The following is a 24,760-nucleotide window of genomic DNA, read 5'->3' as shown; positions in this document are numbered from 1 at the left end:
AGGAAGGAAGGAAGGAAGGATGGTTTCCAATGTTGCCTACCAGCTTCCCACAAAGAAACTCACTGGGGAAGCCAGCAGGAAGTTGGAAGTCTTTCCTGATCCCACTGCGTTTTTTGCCTAGTTATGGTCATTCTGTTTCTCTGCTTAGTGAGGAAACATCTCTAAAACAATGACCCAACATATCACAGGTTTAGTTCTTTATCATTCTGCATTCGCTGGAGTCTGGAAGAGCTTTTCCTATAGGTTATAGCAATTTCTCTACTAATAAGAAGGAATGGCATAGGAAGCCTCTCTATTTTCTTCTGTGTAACAAAACCTCTGTTACACAAATAGTTATCTGTTGTGCCTATGGATGCATGCATTCTTTCTCCAAGGATGATTTGTGTGTATACCTATGTTATTTCCATATGTGTATATGTTAATCATTGCATGTACACATGTGTGCATATAAGTCTGCTCTCCCTTGGTGTTGTCGTTATATAGGTTTCTGTGTGAACACTGAGAAGCACTGGGTGGGTTGCGTATGCACCATTTGAGGGAATTGTGTATTACAAAGAAGAGTGGGAGGACTTAGAACAATTAACAGCATTACACATCCCAGAGGGATGTATGGGGGGTGTTTTTCTGAAATATTTTTCCAGAGCCCCCCTGATGAATGCAGATCATTTTTAAGCTCTATATTTATTTTGTAGTCTTTTCCCACTACATGAAATTTGGTCCCTTATGTTAGGATTATGGAGAGTTTTATTTTGACAGACTGACAAAAGGATAGACAAGCAGCTAGGTAAGTGGACGAGCAGAGACCTGAGCCATTTTACATAATTTCTGTCCAAATTCTGATCAGTTGGAAAGCATAAAAATGATCTTTGGAAGGAAAAGAGGCCATGGATGAGGGAAAATTGCATACAGGAGAATGAATGCTGCAAAAAATGTTGAGAGAAAATTACTGTATTTTGTTATAACAGAATAGCTGAGTAGAATGATGGAAGTCTCAGCCTCCTCTCCCAGAAGACCTCTGGGTGTTCTCACCCTGCCCCTACTTCCAGTTTTGGATTACCGGTGGTCCTCACTTAGTGACCACAGTTGGAACTGGTAACTCCAACACCAAGCCTTGCAATCACTAAGCAGAAAATCGTGTGACTACAACAGACTTATGATAACACTTCCCATAGGGTCATTAATACCATGATTGTTAAACAAAATATCATGTCACAGCATCTTACAATTTTACTTCTCTATTAACTCTGCTTGTTGCAAGCTGGTTGAAAGTACACAAATGGCAATTGTGTGACCACAAGATGCTCAGAAATCATGAATGTACGTGTTTTTTTTACACCTTTGTAACTTAGAATGGTTGCTAAACAAGGCAGTTGCTAAGCAAGAATTACCTGTAGTAGTGCAGTAATTCTTACTATGGGAGTGTGTGTGTGTGCCTTACCTGACATTTTCACCCTAATTTAAAAATGTAAGACAAATAGAGTTCTTATTACTCATGTTGCTAGTGATTAAAGGCTTTTTATGTTAAAAAAAGAAAGAATAATTTTCATAATATCCTGATTATATAATTAAAAGACTAGAGTGTGCAACTTTATCTTGGACTATAACCAGTCTCACAAGAGATAAACAAAATAAAACTTTATTTTAAAAAAAGGTTTTTTTTAAAAAAATCCTTGTTTTAACTTTAAATATCCAATCTGTAATTATTTCATACTGAAGGAGATAATGTTCAACTATATAAAAAAAGTAAAAGTAAAAACATAACATATGCTGTGTTTCCCCCAAAGTTAGACCCAGCCCCATAGTAAGCCCTAGCTTGATTTTTGAGGGGTGGACCTAATATAAGCTCTACTCCAAAACTAACCCCTAGTTTTGGGGCGAGGCGCACCCCTAGAAATCAAGCTAGGGTGGGGGCAGCGGGGTGAAGGTTACCTTATGGTAGGACCACTATAGTCAGGCCTCTCACACGCTGACACCTGTCGTGCTGCTGTTTGACTTCTTCTGCGGCCTCTTGCTGCCACTAGTGGCCGGATGCCATGTGGTGCATTGTGCTGTTGCTGCTCCTCCCGGCAGGACACCACATGGTGCTTCGGGCAGTTTCCATTGTTTGTGTGCTTCAGGCCACTTCTGCTGCTTGTGCAGTGCTTTAGGCCGCTTCTGTTGCTCGCGTGCTTTGGGCTGCTTCTGTTGCTCATGTCAGGAGGCCACGTGGTGCTTTGGGCTGTTTCCGCTGCCACACAGCATCCTGCCATGAGCAGCAGAAATGGCGCAAAGCACCATGCGGTGTCCTGCTAGGAGGAGCAGCCACAGCGCAAGTGGCGGCAAGCAGCCGCAGAAGAAGTCAAGCAGCAGCACGACAAGTGTTGTTGTGTGGGAGGCCTGGCTGTGGTGTTCCCAAGGTAAGACATTCTCCGAAATTAAGACCTAGTGCCTCTTTTGGAAGATATATATATATATATATATATATATATATATATATATATATATATATATATATATATATATATAACCAGCTCTTAATTTCAGAGAAACACGGTAGTAATGGTTTGGGTGTGCCACAAGATGGTGCTACACATAGGATTTCACCTTTCCAATGTCTCAGTAAAGAAACACAACACTTATCACCATCACTATCATCACAAAATGCTTTAAGAGCAGACAGATATTATTATACCCCTGGGATATTCCTGAAGTATGATTCTAATTTACATTAAAAACCCACTTTCTAAATTATACAGGGAATGAAAGAATCTGAAATTTAGCATGAACTAAAGGAACAGAAATTGAAATCCTAACTTACCTTCCTTTTTAGACATGTTATGTATTTCTGTAGAAATAAAACTTTTTAAAATAATATTCCCTTTATTTTTCAGTTTACCCTCTCTAAAGATCCCTGCAATTTTCAGCCATGGATCCAGGGCTGTTTGGGAAAGGATGTACAGGTACTCCTCAACTTACACTTCATTTAGTGACTGCTCGAAGTTACAACAGCACTGAAAAAAGTGACTTATGACCATTTTTCACACTTACGACCCTTGCAGCATCCCCATGATAATGTGATCAAAATTTGGATGCTTGGCAGTTGACTCACATTTATGATGGTTGCAGTGTCCCAGGGTCATGTTAGCACCTTTTATGACTTTCTGATAAGCAAAGTCAGTAGGAAAGCCAAATTCATTTAACAACTGTGTTACTAACTTAACAACTACAGTGATTTTACTTAACAACTGTGGCCAGAAATATCATAAAATGGGGCAAAATTCACTTAACAAACGTCTCACTTAGCAACATAAATTTTGGGCTCAACTGTGGTCTTAAGTCAAGGACCTCCATCCCCCTTTAAAAGCAAAGATTGGGGGATTCTGTCCTTATGTGACCAACAGCAATTCCTCCTCGTGGAAAAGCTGATTCTTGGTCTGCCTTCTGTCTGAGAGGTTGTACAGAATATATTGGGGATGCCTGAACTGGCCAAAGAACCTCAATCACATTGCTGCACAAATGTGAAAATATAATTGCAAAGAAAGAGGTCATAAAGAGTAAAGAACTCTTTAAGATTCAAGAAGCAATGAAAATGCAGTGTAGAAAACCATGCAAATGCCCTTAAGGGAAACATTCAGAATCCATTACAGTGATAACAAGAGCAGAAGCATCACTTTAAACCTTAGGAAAAGTGATAGTATTAGCAAAAAGAATTTTAGACCAACCTGCCTAATGTTATCTAAGTTGTTGGCTTTTACTGTCATTCTTGAGTTTCTGAATTCTTTGCGTGCCCATTTGATGAGAATTCCCCGCCTTAGCGTTTGGAGAGGGTGAACAGTCCTCCGTGTGTTTTCTTTATGCCGCATACAAAAGTAGTCCTTGACTTATAACTACAACTCAACCCTGAATTTCCACTGCTAAGCAAGACGGTTGGTAAGTGAGTTTTGCCTCATTTTAGGACCTTTTGTGCTATAGTTGTTAAGCAACTCATTGCAGTTGCTAAGTAAATGATGTGGTTAATTAAGCAAATCTGGCTTGGCCCATTGAGTTTGCTTGTTGGAAGCCAGCTGGGAAGGTTATAAATGGTGATCCCATGTCACCCCAGGACAGTGCAATTGTCATAAATACATGCTGGTTGCCCAGCACCCAAATTTTGATCACGTGACCATGGGAATGCTGCAACAGTCATGTGACAACTCATAAGTCACTTTTTTCAGTGCCATTCAAACAGTCACAGTTATAAGTGGAGGACCACTTATATACTTTGGCATATTTCAGTTTTTTTGAGGGGTTCTTGGTACTATCTGAACTTACAGACCTTTCATTAGGTAACATCACAGAGAGCACCAAGGACCCCTCATTTCAAATCCTGAACTACAAATATTCTCCTTTATTGGTTTCAATTTTTTATTGGGGTTTTTTTTTCCTCCCTAAATTAAACAGCTAAATGTTTTAGACTCTCCTGAGAAATGCTTGGAAAGCACTGCTTCAATACCTCTTTATCTAGTATTATCCAGGTATTTTTAGGCAAAAAAATTGTGTTATAAAATTTCAGTTCTCCTGCCATCTGTTGTCCTTCGTTCCTGCTGAGCCTCAAGGCATAGCAAGCTGTCCACATGATGATGCCTTGATGTCCACATGCAGGGATATCTGTGCATGCTTGCAAAAAGGCGTGATCGTAGCCATTTGCCCTGTACTGGATACAGGACTGCTAAGGAGCAAAGAAATCTCCAAGCCAGTTACTTGGACCTTTTATCAAGGAGTTTGCTAGAGCTAATACAGGTAGTCCTCAACTTACAACAGTTCGTTTATTGACTGTTCAAAATTACAACAGCACTGAAAAAAATGTTGTAACTTTGTAACTTCGTTGTAACTTCGAACAGTTTGTTTTTCACACTGATCACCTGATCAACATTCAGATGCTTGGAAAACGATTCGTATTTATGACCTGGAGTTACGTGATCCCCTTTTGGGACCTTCTGACAAAGTCAATGGGGAAGCCAGATTCGCTCAACAGTCATGTTACTTATTTAGCAACTGCAGTGATTCACTTAATAACTGAGTCAAGAAAGGTTGTAAAATGGGGCAAAAGTCACTTGACAATTGTCTCGATTAGCAACAGAAACCTGGGGCTCAGTTGTGATTGTAAGTTGAGGACTGCCTGTAACAGATGCCAACTTAGAGCAGTGATCTTTCAAAAAGAGGCATTAAATCAGCAGTCCCCAACCTTTGTGGCTTGGTGGCCCAGCTGGGGGGGGAGAGAGAGAGGGGAACCAGGCTGTGTCAACCCACCACACACACACACACTGAGCTGTGCATGTGTGTGTGCACCAGCCCATTGCTCATGCGGCCTGGTACCAAATAGACCACAGCCTGGTAATGGACCAGTAGTGGGCTACAGCCCAGGGATTGGGGATCCCTACATTAGATAATAGAGACAGGAAGAGCTGATGGCAACATAAGACCCAGTTTACCATCAGAGGCAATGATACAGTTATCTGAAAGGGGACACAAATACATTATTTTGCATATTCTCATTGTTGTTTTAATGAGCATGGTTAAGATGCTGGAGTAACACAAGGATGTTGTAGTTCTGAGAACCTTTTGCATGGAAGCCAGCTGGATGATCTTGGATCAGTCCCTCTCCACCTTTATCAACCATCTATTTTTGTTGCATCTTGCCTTAATATAGCTCAGGGGTAGGCAATCTTGGCTCTTTTATGACTCGTGGACTTCAACTCCCAGAATTCCTGAGCCAATCATGCTGGCTCAGGAATGCTGGGAGTTGGTCCACGAGTCATAAAAGAGCCAAGGTTGCCTACCTATAGCTAGTCCTTAACTTCCAACCACTCATTTAGTGACCAAAGTTACAACAGCTCTGACAAAAGTGATTTACAACTGCACTTATGACCATCATAGCATCTCCACGGTCATGTGATTAAAATTTGGGTACTTGGCAACCATCATGTACTTCTGACCGTTGCAGCATCCCAGGTTCCTGTGATTGCCGTTTTTGACTTTCCCAGCCAACCTCTTGCAAGCGATGTCAGTGGGGGAAGCCAGATTCACTTAATGACCACAGGATTAACTTTTAACAGCAGCAGTGATTCACTTAACGACTGTGGAAAAAACACCATAAAGTCAGGTTCAACTCATTTAACAATTGTCTTCCTTAGCAGTGGAAATTGTGATCATAAGTTGAGGACTACCTGTACTTCACTGTGAGAATTTGAAGTGAGCCCAGTGCAAAACAATTGGGGCAAACACGGTAATTGGGACATTATCCTGGTTACTTCAATCCTATGAAATGCTTATGGGTTTTTAATCTCAAGTGCCAAAGTAAGTTGACTGCCCTTAGAAGCCATACATTCTGGTCCCATTTTGTGTGATCTGCAGTTTTGCCTTTGGGAGCAAAACATCCTGGATTGGCCCTGGCATATGGAGTTTGTCCCCACTTCGGAGTAAGGATACCCTGGCATCCCCTGAACATTATTCCTGATGTTGTGGAATAACAGTTCTGCACCCATTGAACAGAGGCAGCCAAGGGAAAAGGGGAAAAGTTTATTCTGCAATCATGGCTGGACCAGTTCCCTAGGAACATATACCTGCATTTCAGTTATTATAGATCTTATAACCCTGCATAGCACAATGTGCCTATTTCTCATTGATTTAATTATGCTTTTGGTTAGAGCTCACATTTTTTGCACATGCAAGGGTGCTTTGTTTCCTTTAGGGTCTTTTAAAAGGCTGACTAGTCCCTTCCCCCTTAGGAATATTCTGATTTGTGTCCTGATTTATAACCATGTTTCCTTGCATGGTATCTGACCTGTCGGTTTAGTGATAATAAAGACCTTTAATTTGTCCCTATCTGGCAAATAAGAAGCGTGAGAGAAACACTGAATATCCCAAATCTAGCATGGATTAGGGACATCTCATTAAGCTGCTAGTCCAACTTGAAGATGCTGGAAGTCCAGAGTTGCTCTTTGCCTTTGGTGTGCCAGGCCTGGGAGTTTTCTGCAGAGCAGGAACCATAGCATCTCTGCCTGCCTCTCCCACTCCTATCAGCACCAAATTGTCTGCTCAATAAATAATGTGTTTCGAAGTGGAGTCTTTGAAGGAGACGTGCACAATGACACTGAGCAAAAGGGAGCAGGGCTATTAGAGGAGAGGGAGAAAGAAAGCTATTCAGCACTTTGTGCTGAGATGCTGAGTTCAGTGTTATCTGACGCTGCCCTCTGCCTCTCCTTTGATCTTCTATCCAAACAGGGATGGTCCAGAGTTCCTTCAGAATGGCATCTGGGCCTGCTCCTTTGAGGATGAGCAGAAACAAGATGGGGCAAGGGATGATGGTCCTCAGTAATGCCTAGCAGCAGATGAGATTTTGCATGATGTAATAGAATAACAGAGTTGGAAGGGACCTTGGAGGCCTTCTAGTCCAACTCCCTGCTCAAGCAGGAGACCCAAAACATTTCAGACAAATAGCTGTCCAATCGTTCTTAAAAGTCTCCAGTGACAGAGCACCCACAACTTCTGAAAGCAAGCTGTTGCACTGGTTAATTGTTCTCACTGTTACGGGTAGGAAATTTCCCCTTAGTTCTAGGTTGGGGTCCTCAACCCCCCATCCTGGGACCAGCACCAGTCCATGGCATGCCAGAAACTGGTCCGCGCAAACAAGTGAAGCCCCGTCCGTGGGATGCTGGCAGCACATGAAACCACGCCCCCTCTGGTCCACAGAAAAACCTCTCTCCATGAAACCAGTCCCTGGTGCCCAAAAGGTAACAACAACAACAACAATAAAAGGAAGGGACCTTGTCATCTGCTCAGGCAGGAAACCCTATATCATTTCAGACAAATAGCTGTTCAGTCTCTTCTTCAAAACTTCCAGTGTTGGAAGTATTCACTGCTTCTGGAGGCAGGTTGTTCCACTGATTAATTGTTCTAACTGTCAGGAAGTTTCTTCTTAGTTCTAGGTTGCTTCTCTCTTTTGGTTAATTTCCATCCATTGCTTCTTATTCTGCCTTCAGGTGCTTTGGAGAATAGCTTTACTCCCTCTTCTTTGTGGCAGCCCCTGAGATATTGGACATGCTATCATGTCCCCCCTTGTCCTTCACTTCATTAAACTAGACATACCCAATTCCATTAACCTTTCCTTATATGTTTTAGCCTCCAGTCCCCTAATCATCTTTGTTGCTCTTCTCTGTACTCTTTCTAGAGTCTCAACATCTTTTTTACATCGTGGTGACCAAAACTGGATGCAGTATTCCAAGGGTGGCCTTACCAAGGCATTGTAAAGTGGTATTAACACTTCACGTGATCTTGATTCTGTCCTTCTGTTAATGCAGCCTAGCACTGTGTTGGCTTTTTTGGCAGCTGCAGAACACCGCTGGCTTAATATTTAAGTGATTGTTCACTAGGACTCCAAGATCCCTCTCACAGTTACTACTGTTGAGCAAGGTACCTCCTATACTATATTTGGTTTTTCTTTCCTAAATAAAGAACCTTACTTTTGGGGGTCACTGTTCTAAGTTGCTTCTCTCCTTGATTAGTCTCCATCCATTGCTTTTTGTCCTGATTTCAGGTGCTTTGAAGCATAGTTTGACCCCCTCTTCTTTGTGGCAGCCCCTCAAGTATTGGAACATTGTTATCATGTCATCCCTAATCCTTCTTTTCATTAAACTAGACATACCCAATTCCTGCAACAATTCTTCATATGATTTAGCTTTTAGTCTCCTATCCTATATATCCTACCATATATATCATGAACAGGAGAGCTTTGAGTCATCCCATCTGGAAGTTTCTACCAATTACTCTTTTCTACCGTGACTTCTGTTGATAATCAGTAGGTAATGTTCTCTGTATACATATATATTTATTGTTTTATTATTTATTAAGAAAATCTACATGGCTGTCCAACTCAGAGTTCCTTCTTTTTGGTCCTATTAGATGAATCTTCTTAGGAAAAGAGACTTGTAACTTCCCGTCACCTTGCTTTGATGGGTAGGATAGATGTAACTAGAAAAAGATGTATTTGACAATGTATGATCATCTCATATCTTTAAAAGGGACTTGCAAAACATGGCAATGATCTTTTAAGTAATAAACATAGGGAGCTGGAGTCCCACCCCATCTGAAGGGCACCACATTGGGAAAACTGCTATCAAGGATTTGTTTTAAGGAAGGAAAATATGGATATCTTCAAAACCTTGATAACAGTTTCCTGGCACTGGAAGAATGTTAGACAAGGGTATTTGTTTTAAACTGGATGTCTGCGCAAACAATCTTCACTATCCTGCAGGTTGCTCAATTGTTTCTTGTGGACTTTGAAGATGCTCTATCATTTGTAAAGCCAACTTCTTTTCAATCTAAGCCAGTGGTGGCGAACCTATGGCATGTGTGCCAGAGGCAGCACTCAGAGCCGTCTCTGTGGGCACACACGCACGCATGCTGTCACCCCAGCCCCGCCTCTCCCTGCAGCCCCCTCCTCACCAGCAGCCCCCCTGGAGGAGAGTCACCCTCAGGTGTGGCTCGTGCGGAGCAATGCAGCCAAGCACATGGCAGCCGGGCAACAGGGACAAGACTCCACTCTCATGCCCCATCACGCACAGGAGGGCGTGGCCGCCAGGGTGCTGCAGGGCCGCCTGTGCGATCTGCTGGGGCAGGCCGTGGAGGTGATGGGTGGCCCTGTGGGCGGGGCGCCATCACTGATCTAAGCCTTCTTCCCACATGCATAATACAAGGGACAAATTACTCCCCATTAGACTCAATTAGTTTCTGAATGTCTCTCCACTATGAGGTTGTTAAACTGACTCATCCTTTTTCCTCCACAATATAGCTAATGTGGAATTAGCTATGCAAAGGCTGATTAAAGACCAATCCTCAGAATCACTGGGAAGGACAGAAAACAATTTCTTCAACTTTATATCTATTCATTTATCAAACAGGTATTAGTTTGAGAGAAGTCAGTAGAAGAGAGAAGATAAAGGAGCTGCCTTCAATTTAGAGTTTCATCCATAAGTATTGGATTACATACTATCGTTCTGAGCTATCATGCCCTCAAAAGGTACTAGATATGGATATGTTGGCCTAATCCAGAAGTGAGGAACAATGGCCCCTTTATGACATGTGGACTTCAACTCCCAGAATTCCTGAGTCAGCATGGTTAGCATGGCTGGCTCAGGAATTCTGAGAGTTAAAGTTCACAAATCATAAAAGGGCCATCATTCCCCACCCCTGACCTAACCTGTCAGAAAATTAGTATTGCAACCTTCCCCACCTCCTCAGATCAGTAATGCCCAGAGTCAGAAGTTTGAATATTTACTTGAATTTTGGACCTGGATAAAAATATAACTGAATTTGAGTGGAAACAATTTGATGGCTGATGTCCAAGGACTGATTCACCTGAGGTTTTAAAATTACACTGAAAGAGAGGTGACATTTGTTATTCACTGGTTTTCTGGGATCTCACTAGAAGTTTTAGAAGATTTAGAGGTTATTGAGATAGGTTCTGCAATCACCTCCCTTAGTTTTTTCTGGGATGTCATCCATCTGGCCCTGGAGACTTGAATTTATTGAACTTTTTAAATTCTTTCTTGACATTCTCCTTGCCTGTCTAAGTTGCAGTTCCCTCATCCTCACCCCACCAACCCAGTGGTATAATGATGACCAGCTCCAGCTTCAGCTTCATTTCTTTTGTGAGAAAAAATAGATACAAAATAGAAATGGAGAAGTTTTAAGTTCTCATTATCACCTTTTTGACAGAATTCCTACAGTTGCTAGAGACTACTTTATATATGTACTTCTTTGGGTAAGTTCTCTCCCTTGCATTTCCTGTACATGTTATTTTCTCTTCCACATTTTAGAGAGCTCTGCATGTATTTATCATGGGCTTGAAGGTTTCTTCCATTTTGTCTTCTGGGGATTATGTGTTATTTATATCTTAACAAGGTATCTATTATCTTGTTTGTTGTGATCAATAATGAAATCTTGTTTTGTAGAATTTCCAATGTTTCTTGGATACTTTTCTCTTTCAGAATTTCAGTCCAACCTACCATTCCTTGCAGTTCATCAAAAGTCCACAATTCTTAAATCCAGGTTAGATTCTTCTCATCTTCTCCTCCTCTGGATATTGCAAATTCATGGATAACAATATTACTTTCCAGCAACCAGTTTCTCTGTGTTGGTGGAAATTAGGTCCAGGATAGAAGATCCTCTTGTTCTTTCTTCCACCTTCTGACAAATGATGCAAGCAAGGAAGAAAATAACACCCCATAATGGGCCAAAACTTTCTTAACAAATGTCTCACTTAACAACAGAAATAGCACGCTCGTGGTAGTAAGTCGAGGACTACCTGCATCTACTTTCCCAGATTAGAGACTGCTGGTTCTTCCTGTTTATTTCCATATTCTGTCCTTTGGTCTAGAACAGTGGTTCTCAACCTTTTTAATGCTGCAACCCCCAACCGGTCGTAAGTCGAGGACTACTCAACTGGTGCAGCACCATTTGCAGAATGGGACTTTTGACGGGCTCAGCAGGGCAGAGACAGCCTGGACCATTCCTATTGGCTTTGAAAGCCAATAGAATTAGACTCTATTCAAGAGAGTCTATTCTATTGGCTTTCAAAAGCCAATAGAATAAAAGGGAGTAGCACAGCTAAGGAAAAGGGGAAAAAAATGGCGGACTGCGTTGTTTGGCGACCCCCGTGAAATGGTCGTTCGACCCCAAATGGGGTCCCAACCCACAGGTTGAGAACCGTTGGTCTAGAAACTTTTAAGATTTTGGGTACCGCTTGTGTTTTGGAAACTTTTAAGTCCCCATGCTGGTCTCCTGTTTCTCCTTTCTGTTTCTTCCTTTGCAGTTGCTCCTTAGGACTCAGTGCCTTCAGCTACATATTACGTTCTGGACCTTTATCACCTCCCCACTTATTTTTAATTTCATCCTGCCCTCCTGATGAGACTGGCAAGGCACCTGCCCCGACACTTCCTTCCCTTCATGATGGTAACTTAGGTCATTGTCGTGGAAGCCAAAATTTGTGTGGTGACACCATCTGTGCAGTTGATGCCTTCCAGGATCCTGTCTCCTTTTTTATATAGTACTAGGAAGGACTGATGAAAAACTACCCATATTTTCAAGTCCTTTTGCTTTTCTGCCCAAGGCCTTTTAATATCCAGAGAATCTTCCAAAGTCTCTTTGGACTAATTGTCAGTGAGTTTGTATAATCTTGGTAATCTCTCCATCACATTCTATGTATGGTCACCTGGTGGACAGTGCACCTCCTGTGACATCATATCCGGTCTGCCCAAGCTGCATTAGTCCCCCTTAATGGTAATCATCTATCACAATATACTTCTTCTTTCTCCGGATGGCTCTTGAGTTCTTTGATCCATGGGAAAAAAGCAGGACGAAGGGTGACATGATAGCAGTGTTCCACTATCTCAGGGGTTGCCACAAAGAAGAGGGAGTCAAGCTATTCTCCAAAGCAACTGAAGGCAGGACAAGAAACAATGAATGGAAACTAATCAAGGAGAGAAGCAACCTAAAACTAAGAAATTTCCTGACAGTTAGAACAATTAATTATTGGAACAATTTGCCTCCAGAAGTTGTGAATGCTCCAACACTCAAAAGTTTTTAAGAAGAGACTGGACAGCCATTTGTCCATATAAGATTTCTTGCTTGAACAGGGGGATGGACTAGAAGACCTCCAAGGTTCCTTTCAACTCTGTTATTCTGATTCTGGTTTTGTTTTTTACAATGTTATGTGATACTACCGGCTAAAGTAGTAGTTAATTATCCTTTGGAGGAAGACCTTGGTGCCAGTTCCCAAGTTCTACTGACAGTTAGTGCCTCCTTGTCATTTTTTCTTTGTTTCCAGAGGCTTAGTAAGTCAGGAAATCAGCATGTTGTCCATTAGTTAAAGTCTTCAAACAGAAGTTGGATGGTCATCTGTCAAAGATTCTCTAGTGGATTCTGTCTTGAATAAAGAATTGGATTATATGGTCTCTGAAGTCAGAGATCTGATTATTCTGAATAATCTGATTATTTTATTCTGATTATTCTGCAGTGACATATATATATATACTATTGTTTAAATTAAATCAAAATTTACAATTGATAAAATGTGGTGGGTACATTGTTTACCATGTACTGCTGAATAAGCACACCTGACCTAATCACATACAACAAGATTGAAATATCCAGAATCATGGATGTTATCAACCTTTGCCTAACCACACATTCCAGTTAGATGGAAAAATCTACCAACAAATCAAAGGAATTCCCATGGAATCAGGTTAAGTAACAACCCAACCTCCCATAAGAGAAGCTGTGTAAGAACACTATTTAGACAAGCACAAACCCACTGCAGCAACCCTGAACATCAGAAAAAGTATCATCATCTATGCAACATCTTCTATACAACTTTATCAAAAAGTGCCTGGCCATTCAACCCAATGTAGGGCAACCAACACAAGCTTCAAAAAGGATAATACTGCCCTACATCAAAAACAAAATCAGAAACCACCAAAAGACTATGGGTGCTGTGTCAACTGAGGTTTTTAAGAAGAGACTGGACAGTCATTTGTCTGAAATGGCATAGAGTCTCCTGCTTGAGCAGGGAGTTGGACTAGAAGACCTTCAAGGCCCCTTCCAATTCCCTTATTCTGTTAGATCAAGCCAAGTCCAAAAAATGCGAACTAGAGAATTCCTGGAAACTTGGCACTTAGACAAATCAGCCATCAATAAGCACATAGGGATAAACAACATCTATGTATCATTCAAAAGAGACTATCAAAAAGCCAAAAAGGAAACAAAAAGACTTAAATCCCTCCTTAGCTACAAACAAAACTCAGATAAGCAGAAATTAACATCAGGATTAACACTAGACCAACAATCAAGAAGCAATCAAGAAATTACCAATCCAGAAAAACAAATTAACAGTAAACAAAAGCCCAATCAAGGAAACACCAAGTCCATTCCCACCAGTACTGACAGAGCAAGCCACAATTATACAAAAGGAGAACAAACTCTATTCACATGCTAGCACTGATGACGTTACCTAATTTGGTAATGAAACATCTGCAAGAAAATAACCAAGCTCAGGGAGAGCCAAGGACCTTACTGTTCAACCCTGAGCTACACATATTTGTTTCTATTGATTCTACATGGAGGGAAGTGTGTAGTGGGGTGCCCCAGGGCTCTGTTCTGGTCCCAGGGCTCTTCAACATCTTCATCAACGATTTGGATAAGGGGATAGATGGGGAACTCATCAAATGTGCAGATGACACCAAGCTGACAGGAATAGCCAACACTCCAGAAGACAGGCTTAGGATACAGAAGGATCTGGACAGACTTGAACACTGGGCGCTATCTAACAAAATAAAATTCAATAGTGAAAAAAGTAAGGTTCTACATTTAGGCAAGAAAAACTAAATGCACAGGTATAGTATAGGAGGTACCTTGCTCAATAGTAGCAACTGTGAGAGGGATCTCGGAGTCCTAGTGGACAATCACTTAAATATTAAGCCAGCAATGTGCTGCAGCTGCCAAAAAAGCCAACACAGTGCTGGGCTGCATTAACAGAGGGATAGAATCAAGATCACATGAAGTGTTAATATCACTTTATAAAGCCTTGGTAAGGCCACCCTTGGAATACTGCATCCTGTTTTGGTCACCTCAATGTAAAAAAGATGTTGAGACTCTAGAAAGAGTGCAGAGAAGAGCAACAAAAATGATTAGGGGACTGGAGGTTAAAACATATAAGGATCGGTTGCTGGAATTGGGTTATGTCTATTTAATGAAGAGAAAGACGAGGGGTGACATGATAGCAATGTTCCGATATCTCAGGGGTTGCCACAAAGAAGAGGGAGTCAAGCTATTCTCCAAAGCAATCGAAGGCAGGACAAGAAACAATAGGTGGAAACTAACCAGAGAGAAGCAACCTAGAACTAAGGAGAAACTTCCTGACAATTGGAACAATTAATCAGTGGAACAACCTGCCTCCAGAAGCTGTGAATGCTCCAACACTGGAAGTCTTTAAGAAGAGATTGGACAGCCATTTGTCTGAAATGGTGTAGGGTTTCCTGCCTGAGGAGGGGGTTGGACTAGATGACCTCCAAAGTACCTTCCAACTTTATTATTATTGTTATTATTGTTGTTGTTAACCATAGTTAAGCAATGTAATTTAGTGTGTGCTTATGAATTAGAAAAGGGATATTTAAGCCATTAAATATGGACAGAGTAGCAAACCAAATTAAAATATCTCAGAAAGATGGTTACCTAGCCTTGGGGGGAAGCCCTCCAGTGAAAGGGGCTCACTGCCTCTGTCTGGACTAACTGCTTCCTGACAGAGTATTGAATTCCTTTGCAATCCAGTCCACAATTAACTAGTTTGCAAATCAGCATATTTTCAAGTACTCAAATTCATGTATGAAAGCATTTCCACAATCTATTTTGGAAGATACCTGATCAACGCAAAGAATTTATTCTAAGCTGCAAATCAGGTTTTAGAAACTATAGCCTCTTAATTCACACTACGCATGAAGTCAAAATTAAACTGTATTATACATAATTTATTTTAAGGAAGGATCTTGTTCTCCCTATTTATCCCTAGCTTATATTGCAAGACGAATTAAAGTTCTCCCTTGAGGCACAAATGATCAGGATCAAATTATCATATTTTGGACACGTAATGTGAAGATCTAGCTTCCTTGAGAAGTCTATAATAAATAGTTATTCATTCATTCCCTGGCTGCCTCCTATTATTCAGTATATAATTCAGTTGTGTTCATTATTCATTCATAGGCTGCCCAACTGAGACTCTGGGCAGCACACAATAAAATATCAGCAAATAAAACTGTTTAAAACAGTGTTTCTCAACCTTGACAATTTTAAGGCATGTGGACTTCAATTCCCAGAATTCCACAGCCAGCAATGCTGGCTGTGGAATTCTGGGAGTTGAAGTCCACATGCCTCAAAATTGTCAAGGTTGAGAAACACTGGTTTAAAACAACAGCAAAAATTAATAAATGATTGGAACCTGGATTCCTATTATAACTCACCGTATGGAAATTCGATCAACCAGTCCAATCAGCCCAATATCTAATAGAAGAACCAAGTTTTTAGAGACTTTATAAAAGCCAGCAGGGTCTGGGCCAGCTGTATATGTTAAAGGAGTTTAACATTAAAGAAGCAGTTTCGTTCCAAAAGGAAAAAGCACACCTCCTGGATCCCACCAGATGACAGAACTTCAAGGAAGGGACCCAAAGCATGCCCATCTCTACGAGAATGTGTAGGACAGGGAGATATTGCTGGGGACACGCAATCCCACAAATAGTGCTGGGAAAGATGTGTAGAAAGGATAGATCAGTATTTCTCAACCTTGTGGTGACTTTAAGGTGTGTGAACTTCAACTCCCAGAATTCCCTGGCCAGCATGGCTGGCCAAGGAATTCTGGGAGTTGGTCCACACACCTTAAAGCCACCAAAGTTGAGAAACAATGAGATAGAGGCTGGCCTTGATGGAAAGAGGGAAGATCCATTAGCAAGACAAGAAGTTCATAAATAATACTTAAGGAAGACAAGGGGGAAGGGGTACGAAAATGGCTCAGATGAATTCACCTGCGGTTAAGAGAAGCACGTTCAGATTTGTAAGAGTCTATTACTTTAGCTCATCTTAATCAACGTAGATTTTAGCACATGTGGCATCTGCTTCTTGATCTGGTTTGCTTTGTAGGACCGACAAGGTGGAAGGTAAGAGAAGAAGACAACCTGCATCTAGGGGATGGATCAATTACAACAATGATGGGACACCTATGGAAGATCTGTGTGGCTTGATTAAAGCCAGACAATCCTAGAGAAGGTATGTTTAAACCAGGGGGTCTCCAAACTTGGCAACTCTAAGACTGGTGGACTTCAACGCCCAGAATTCCTCACCCAGACATTCCCCATGCTGGCTAGGGAATTCTGGGAGTTGAAGTCCACAAGTCGTAAAGTTGTCAAGTTTGGAGACCCCTGGTTTAGATGGTTGCTAAGACTCAACACCAACTTAGTGGCACATAATTAATCACCATACAATATCTTACAGGAGAAATACCTTTTGAAGTAACCTGCAGGAGTGGGGAGGGAAGGATAAAAGGTGTGTGCTGTTCTGTTGCTGCTTGATGATAAATATATCTTTACCTACACCCCCTTAAACTGCCAAGAAGCAAAACCCATTTGCTGTTTTTGTAGCACCTGGTACAACAGAAGCTTAATTCTGCAACAGGAGGAGCTGGTAAACTGTAGAAGGGAGGGTGGAAATGGGTAGGCCATGAGCCTGGTGTTTCAGGCGTCAGGACCACCAAGAGAATTCCCCCCTCTTTCTTTCTTTCTTTCTTTCTTTTTTTCTTTCTTTCTTTCTTTCTTTCTTTCTTTCTTTCTTTCTTTCTTTCTTTCTTTCTTTCTTTCTTTCTTTCTTTCTTTCTTTCCAACTCTCCTGGATCTTTAGCCATCAAAGAGTGGGCAGAAGCTTCTTGCTGTAGGACAGTCCTAACTTCAAGGGGATGGGAGCAGAACATTGACCCTTGCCTCCTTGGTCCGTGCAGATATCCCTGCACAATATAGATACATAGTTAAAAATAACTGGAAAAGAGATGAATCACTGGCTCTGTCCCAGAGTACTATAGTGCATTACAGGGTTTTTCTTTTCTTTCTTTTTGCTGCTTCTGCTGACAAGAAGTTTCACACACTTTCTACTGTTTTTTATTACTCCGTGACAAGAGGCAGGGGATCATTTCTGAGTAATCCAAAGTATACTTCCATTCTATAATTGCCTTTTGCAATAATTCAGGTAATCCTTGAGGTAAAACCACATTTGGGACTAGAATTTCCATTGCTAAGCGAGGCGGTTGTTTATGACTATTTTTGCTGTGTTTGTTAAGCAGATCACAAGGTCATTAAGCAAATCTGGCTTCCCACATTAAATTGCTTGTCGGAAGCCAGCTGGGAATGATGATCACATCACACACACACACACACACACACACACACACACACACACCCCAGATACTGCAACTATTGGAAATACATGCCAGTTGCCAAGCACTCTAATTTTAATCCTCTGACTAGAGCAGGCATGTCAAATGTGCGACGTCATGTGACATCGTGCGGCATATCAGGACTTACTCCCCATTGCCAGCAATGGGGTGGGCGCGGTTTTGCCGTGATGCATCCGGCCTGCGGGACGGCAGTTTGACATGCCTGGACTAGGGGGATGCTGCAGTAGTCTTAAATGCAAGGACAGTCATAAGTCACTTTTTTCAGTGCCATTGTAACTTTGAATGGTTATACTTTGAGGACTAACTGTATGGTTGTATGTTGAGAACTACCTGTATTTGACTGATTTGTGATGTTTGGCAGCTGGGTGAAACTGACAAGAGCTCTGCCAGTTTCTCTTGCTAGTAAACTTAGTCCAAAGAAGTCCTGGCTGATAGACCAATACGGCAATGAACAGGCCCGGGACAAAGTGGGAAGGAATGACTTTCAAAAGGCATCTTTCAACTTGCACACCTTCTTTGCCCACCTGACCTTTCAGCCAAGCTGTTTTGGGATGGCGGTCTATCAGACGACTAGTAGGCTTATGTTCATAAAGAGTCCAAGTGAACAAGAATACATGTATATGTGGGGCGTAGGTATATATGTATGTTGTATATAGCATGTTTATACATGTATTATCTGTACCCTTTTGAGACAAGGCGGGAATTTCATTTTTAATGTGTGCCAGTGTGCCCACAGTAAAAATGGCAGTAAAAGTTATATCTTATGTCTTAAAGAGAACAACTTTGCACTCTCAACCTGTCACTGAAATGGGTCTGCATTCCCCATCGAGGCACTTAACTCAACCTTCCTTCCTTCCTTCCTTCCTTCCTTCCTTCCTTCCTTCCTTCCTTCCTTCCTTCCTTCCTTCCTTCCTTCCTTCCTTCCTTCCTTCCTTTTTTTCTTTCTTTCCTCCTTTTTCTTTTCTCTTTCACTTTTTCTTTTTCTTTCTTTTTCTTTTACCTTTTCTTTCTTCCTTCTTTTCTTTTTTTTCTTTTCCTGTCATTGTTATCTCTGGGAGCTGCCTGGCCTAGTTTCTGCAGTGGTTTTTTTTGCAAGATTTCGGAAGTGGTTTGCCATTGCTTCTTCCTTCCCAGGGCTAAGAGTGAATGGTTGTCCCCGGGTTACTTAGCTGGCTTTGCACCTAGGGTGGGATTAGCATGCACGGTCTCCCAGTCTCTATCCCAGTGCCATATATATCCCTAGCTGGTGATACAATTTTGAAATGGTATGTGAGGAAATGGAGAAGAGAGAGGGGGGGGGAGGGAGGGAGGGAGAAGAGATGGTGCCTAAGGACAAAGCCCATAGCTGGATAATGGGCAGAAAAAGAGAGGCTCAGAGGAAACCCTCTCTAACTGCTCAGGCTGTAAAGGGGGAGATTTGTACTTTCAATAAGTAACTGCAAGGTCCCATTAATATCACCTTACAATAATGTAGAATTACCTCATCTGGTTGTAGAATTCCCTATCTGGTATTCTTGGGAAGGCCGACACATGTGGAAGAGGAAACTAAGCAGAGAAATCTCCGATGGCTGTCTCTAAATTGTCCTGCAGTAAAAGTGTAAGAAGAGGATCGCTTGCAGTCTCATATTTAGGCCACATAGAATTCAACCCTCCGGGTAGCACAAATAATCCCAGCTGAATCCTTTTGCTGAGTTAATGGCTAGAAGAGTGCAGATGAAGCCACTCATGAGAAAGCACCCTATGACTTGACTGTGGATTGCCAGAGCTCGAGAAATGGGTTTGTTACCTGACCAAATTGATAGGCACCAAAGGCACTTTTATCTTTTTACCTTTTACCTTGTTAGCAATAGTATTTAGACTTATATACCACTCCATGGTGCTTTACAGCAGGGGTCCCCAACCTGTGGGCTGCAGCCCACTACCAGGTCACAGCCGTTTGTCCACCAGGCCGTATGAAGGGATGGCTGGTGCTGGTGGGGCACTCAGGAACAGAGCAGTGCTAATGCCAGCGGGATGCTTGGGGCAGTGCTAGTGTCAGTGGGATGTTTGGGGGCAGGGTGGTGCTAGCGGTGGTAGGATGCTCGGGACGGCGCTAGCACGAGTGTGGGGGGTGAGTGCACAAACGCATGCACTCACTGCCTCACACTCGCACTAGTGCCGCCCCTAGCATCCCGCCAATGCTAGCACCACCCTGCCCCCAAGCTTCCCACCGGCACTAGCGCTACCCCAAGCATCCTGCCGGAGCTAGCACCACCCTGCCCTGAGCGTCCCACCGGTACTAGTGCTGCCCATAGCATCCTGCCAGTGCTAGTGCCACCCATTTGCAGCACTCTCACTCACGCAGCCCCATTTGCACATGCTCAGATGCTCACATGCAGCTGTTTGCATGTGCTCATGCGCTCGCGCACAGCCCATTTGTGCGCACGCATGTAGCGGTGCCTGTCACCCTTTCCAGGCTGCCAAACCAAAAAGATTAGAGACCTCTGCTTTACAGCACTCTCTGAATGGTTTACAAATGTCAGCATATTGCCCCCAACAATCTGGGTCCTCATTTTACCAACCTCAGAAGAATGGAAAGCTGAGTCACCTTGAGCCCTGCCAAGATCGAACACTTGACTGTGGGCAGAATTAGCTTGCAATACTGCATTATAACCACTGCGCCATCACAGCTCTTTTATATTTAAGTGAGGTCTGACCTGTCTCTGGAACCTATGTAGCGAGACCCTTACTGTGATGAATACAGCCAAAGTTCATGAAATTTACATAGGAGAGGCACAGATGAACTCTGATTGTTACAGAAAGAACTTGCCAGGTGTCCTTCTTTGACTGAACAGACTAAAACAGTGTGTGTGTGTGTGTGTGTGTGTGTGTGTGTGTGTGTGTGTGTGTTTCACTTTGGCACATTAGCTGTTGGATGACTTTATGTATGAAATAAATTAAGCAAGTATCAGCCGTAGTATTATTTGTTCACTGATATTTCTTTTTATGTATCCCTAGGACACTTTGAAGCTCAGTTAACATCCAGAGGCTTGGGCAAAAATTAGCAAAATCCAGAAGAGGATGAAGACATTTTCATAGTAATTTTTTAATTTACTTGTGTGTATCCCCCCTTTATTATTTTTACAAATAACTCAAGGCAACAAACATATCCAACACACCTTCCTCTCCTACAGTATTTCCCCCACAATAACCCCTTGTGTCAGCTTTGAAAGTTGTTCTCTCCATTGCCCACCTAAGTTGAACCCACTTTTTCCTTGAAGAAAGTCTACTTTCTGAGTGTTGTGACATCGAAATCCGAGGACCATCTTGATCATCATCTCCCATCACCACCTTCTAGTATTCTCTGCATAACAGGATAAATACAGGTGGTCCTCAACTTATGACCATTTGTTTAGCAACCATTTGAAGTTATGGTGGTACTGAAAAAAATGACTTTTGACAGGTCCTCTCATTTACAATTGTTTGCAGCATCCCCATGGTCACATGATCAAAAGGCTTGGCAACTGGCATGTATTTATGACTGTTGGAGTGTGCCTGGGATATGTGATCATCATTTGCGACCTTCCTAAATGGCTTCCAACAAGCAAAATCAATGGGGGAACCCGGGATTTGCTTAATGGTCATGCGATTCACTTAACAATGCAGTGATTCGCTTAACAACCATATTACAATGGGAGATGACTCATTTAACAACCACCTTGCTTAGCAATGGAGATGTTGATCCCATCTTGGTGGTCATAAATTGAGGACTACCTATATGGGAACAGAGTATTTTAGACTTTGGACAAAAACGTCTCAAAGCCCAGTGAAGGAACAAAGATGCCAGGCTAGATTTTGTCATTATAAAGGACCGCATCAGTTTTGGAGGATCCTGCTTGGGCAGGGGGTTGGACTAGATGATCTACAAGGTCCCTTCCAACTCTGTTATTCTAAAGTTCAAAATATGTTGACGTGATAAGAATGAAATGGAATAAGGAAGCATTCTCCTCCATCATATCCTTTCTCTTTCTTCTACGCCTTTTGTCTCTCTGGTGGACTGAGGACCTACTGGTTCCTTTTATTTGGAGTCTGGCGTTGACGGTAGTCCTCGACTTACGACCACAATTGAGCCCAAAATTTCCATTGCTAAGCAAAACATTATTATTATGTGAGTTTTTGCCCATTTTACACTGTAGTTGTTAACATGGTTGTGAAGTGAATCCTGGCCTCTCCGCTGACTACTTCTCAGGTTGCAAAATGGGATCAAGCGACCCCAGGACCTTGCAAGCATCATAAATACGTGCCAGTTGCCAAGCATCTGAATTTTGATCACATGACCACAGGGATGCTACAACGGTTGTAAATGTGAAAAATGGTTGTAAGTCATCCTTTTCAGTGCTGCTGTAACTTTGAACGGTCACTAAACAAATTAGTGTAAGTCGAGGTTGTCCTTCTCTGGGCTACAGCAATTTCCCTGCATCATTTCTGAACGTTGAACATGAAGTCTGCACATCATCAATTGGTCGAGTCTGAGAAACGCTGCTGTGGCTTTTGTAAAGAATTTGGATAGGTGGAGAATAAAACTACCGTGCTGTACATCCCTTGGAAAAATAAAAATAAAATAAAAAATAAAGCTTTATACAGGCTTTATTCCAAACTGGCATTTCCCATCTGATTCATTTGGAGTATGTACTTCTGTTGCTTTGTAATTCTCCTCTTGACACCCAGAGCGCACCAAAATTTGTTTATCGCATTCCACTTTTTTCATATTTTTTTTTCTACGTAGAAGAGGTCCCAACAGTTCAAGCCAACCAATCTGTACTACTTAGAAATCCCCAATCTCTAGCTCCTCCCACTTTCTGCCCAATCCTGGCAATTCCTGTTCTAATTCTCTGTACAGGTAATCCTCAATTTACAACAGCTTAGTAACAATTCAGTGGTATAATGGCACTGAAAAAGATAACCTCTGACCATTTTTCACAAGGGAAATCCTTACAGCATCCCCATGATCACATGATCAAAATCCAGACGCTTGGCAACTTGGCTCATATTTATGACTTCTAACAAGCAAAGTCAATGGAGAAGCCAGATTCACTTAACAACTCTGTTACTAACTTAAGAATTATAGTGGTTCACTTAACAGCTGTGACAAGAAAAGTCATAAAATGGGGCTAAACTCACTTAACAACGGCCTTGCTGTTGAGGACTACCTATATAAAACCTCTTATTTCTCCTCCATGGGGAAGCAACAATACTTCATACCAAGTATGTTGTGCTTCTGGCTTTTTCTCTTCATTAGTCCGCATCCACCTTCCTTTTCCTGATCAGAATAACAGTAACAAAATAACAAAGTTGGAAGGGACCTTCAGAGATCTTCTAATCTAACCCAAACCCCTGTTTAAGCAGGAAAACCCACACCCATTCCAGACATATGGCTGTCCAGCCTCTTCTTAAAATCCTCCAGTGACGGAGTACCTGTAATTTCTGAAGGCGAGATGTTCCACTTGATCATTGTTCTCACTGTCAGGAAATTTCTTCTTAATTCTAGGTTGGATCTCTCCTTGATAAGTTTCCATCCCTTACTTCTTGTCCTGCCCTCAGGTGCTTTGGAGAACAGACTGGCCTCCTCTTCTGTGTGACAACCCCTCAGATATTGGAAGGCTGCTATCATGTCACCCCTAGACTAGACATAGCCAGTTCCTGCAAATCTTCATCCTATGGTTTAGTCTCCAGCTCTCTAATCATCTTTGTTGCTTTTCTCGCACGCACTCTTTGTAGTTTCAACTCTAATAAATAGAACAACATCTCTGTCTGTCTGTCTGTCTGTCTGTCTGTCTGTCTCTCTCTCTCTCTCTCTCTCTCTCTCTCTGTCTGTGTGTGTGTGTGTGTGCGCGCGCGCGCGCGCGCGTGTGTTTGGAATGGTAGATAACAATATCTGGGGCTCCCCTAAAATTCTGTGAATAAAGCAGCAGAGCAAAGGCACAATTAAAGCGAAATTTGAGGGCACCCTCCATTGTTTTTCTTAAATGAAATACGAAGAAAAAAGGGGGATCTTTAAAAGCAACCGAGATCGTTTAAACATCGGTACAGTACTTTCCCCAAAAGAGACCGGACGGATGGAGTCAGGGGACGCAGGAATTTCCTCTCTCCAAGGTTATGAGGTTGGCTAACCGTTCAATCCAGCTTCTGATCTTTTTTAAATTGTTTGGTGGTTAAATCTGCCTGTCTCGAGTGTTTAAAAGGTTCTGTGATCGAAATCATTCTCTTGCTTTAATTGGCTGTCTATTCCTCCAGGAGTGCACACGCTTGCACACACCCGAGTTTGTGATGTGGGTCTGGAAAGCCAGTTTGGGATCTCCGCTCTCATCTCTTCCCTTCGCTACGCCGCTCTGTCGCCTGCGTTTCCCTCTCGCTTAGATCCCTTCCGCACGCAACTCGCAGGAACACGCGCGCCCCAATTCCATACACATGCCTGCATGCACACACACACACACACACACACGCACAAGCACACAGTCAGACGTCGGCTGAGCGGGCAAACCTGCGAGCGCCAGCCGGTCGGTCTGTCCCTTTAAGAGTGGTGCCTCTGACATCACGGCCAGCTGCAGTGAGCCGGACTAGGTGCTGCTGAGCTGGGGCGGGGGGAGCTGATTGTGAATTCTCCTCGCGCCCCTCGTCAGTTCCCAGCCAAGCGGATCCCGTGATCCAGCGGGATCCGGCAGCGGGGGGGGGGGGCGCCCTGTGCTTTCCAGCCTGGGTGCGTGGGTCTCTGTGTAT

General features: G+C 42.4%; 1 long non-coding RNA gene across 1 annotated transcript; it reads left to right on the top strand.

Moving 5' to 3' along the window:
- The first annotated feature begins 2,868 nt into the window (after positions 1–2,868).
- LOC120304396 lies at positions 2,869–21,039 on the top strand. The gene is made up of 3 exons (XR_005555714.1): positions 2,869–2,939; positions 16,702–16,827; positions 21,002–21,039. It is a non-coding gene; the product is annotated as an uncharacterized LOC120304396 (long non-coding RNA).
- The last annotated feature ends 3,721 nt before the right edge of the window (positions 21,040–24,760 follow it).

Source organism: Crotalus tigris, unplaced genomic scaffold, assembly GCF_016545835.1.
Source record: "Crotalus tigris isolate CLP2741 ecotype Arizona unplaced genomic scaffold, ASM1654583v1 scf7180000017639.5415321, whole genome shotgun sequence".
Classification (NCBI taxonomy): domain Eukaryota; kingdom Metazoa; phylum Chordata; class Lepidosauria; order Squamata; family Viperidae; genus Crotalus; species Crotalus tigris.
The sequence above is the reverse complement of the archived record's forward strand: the minus strand, read 5'-3'. Positions and strand labels throughout refer to the sequence as shown.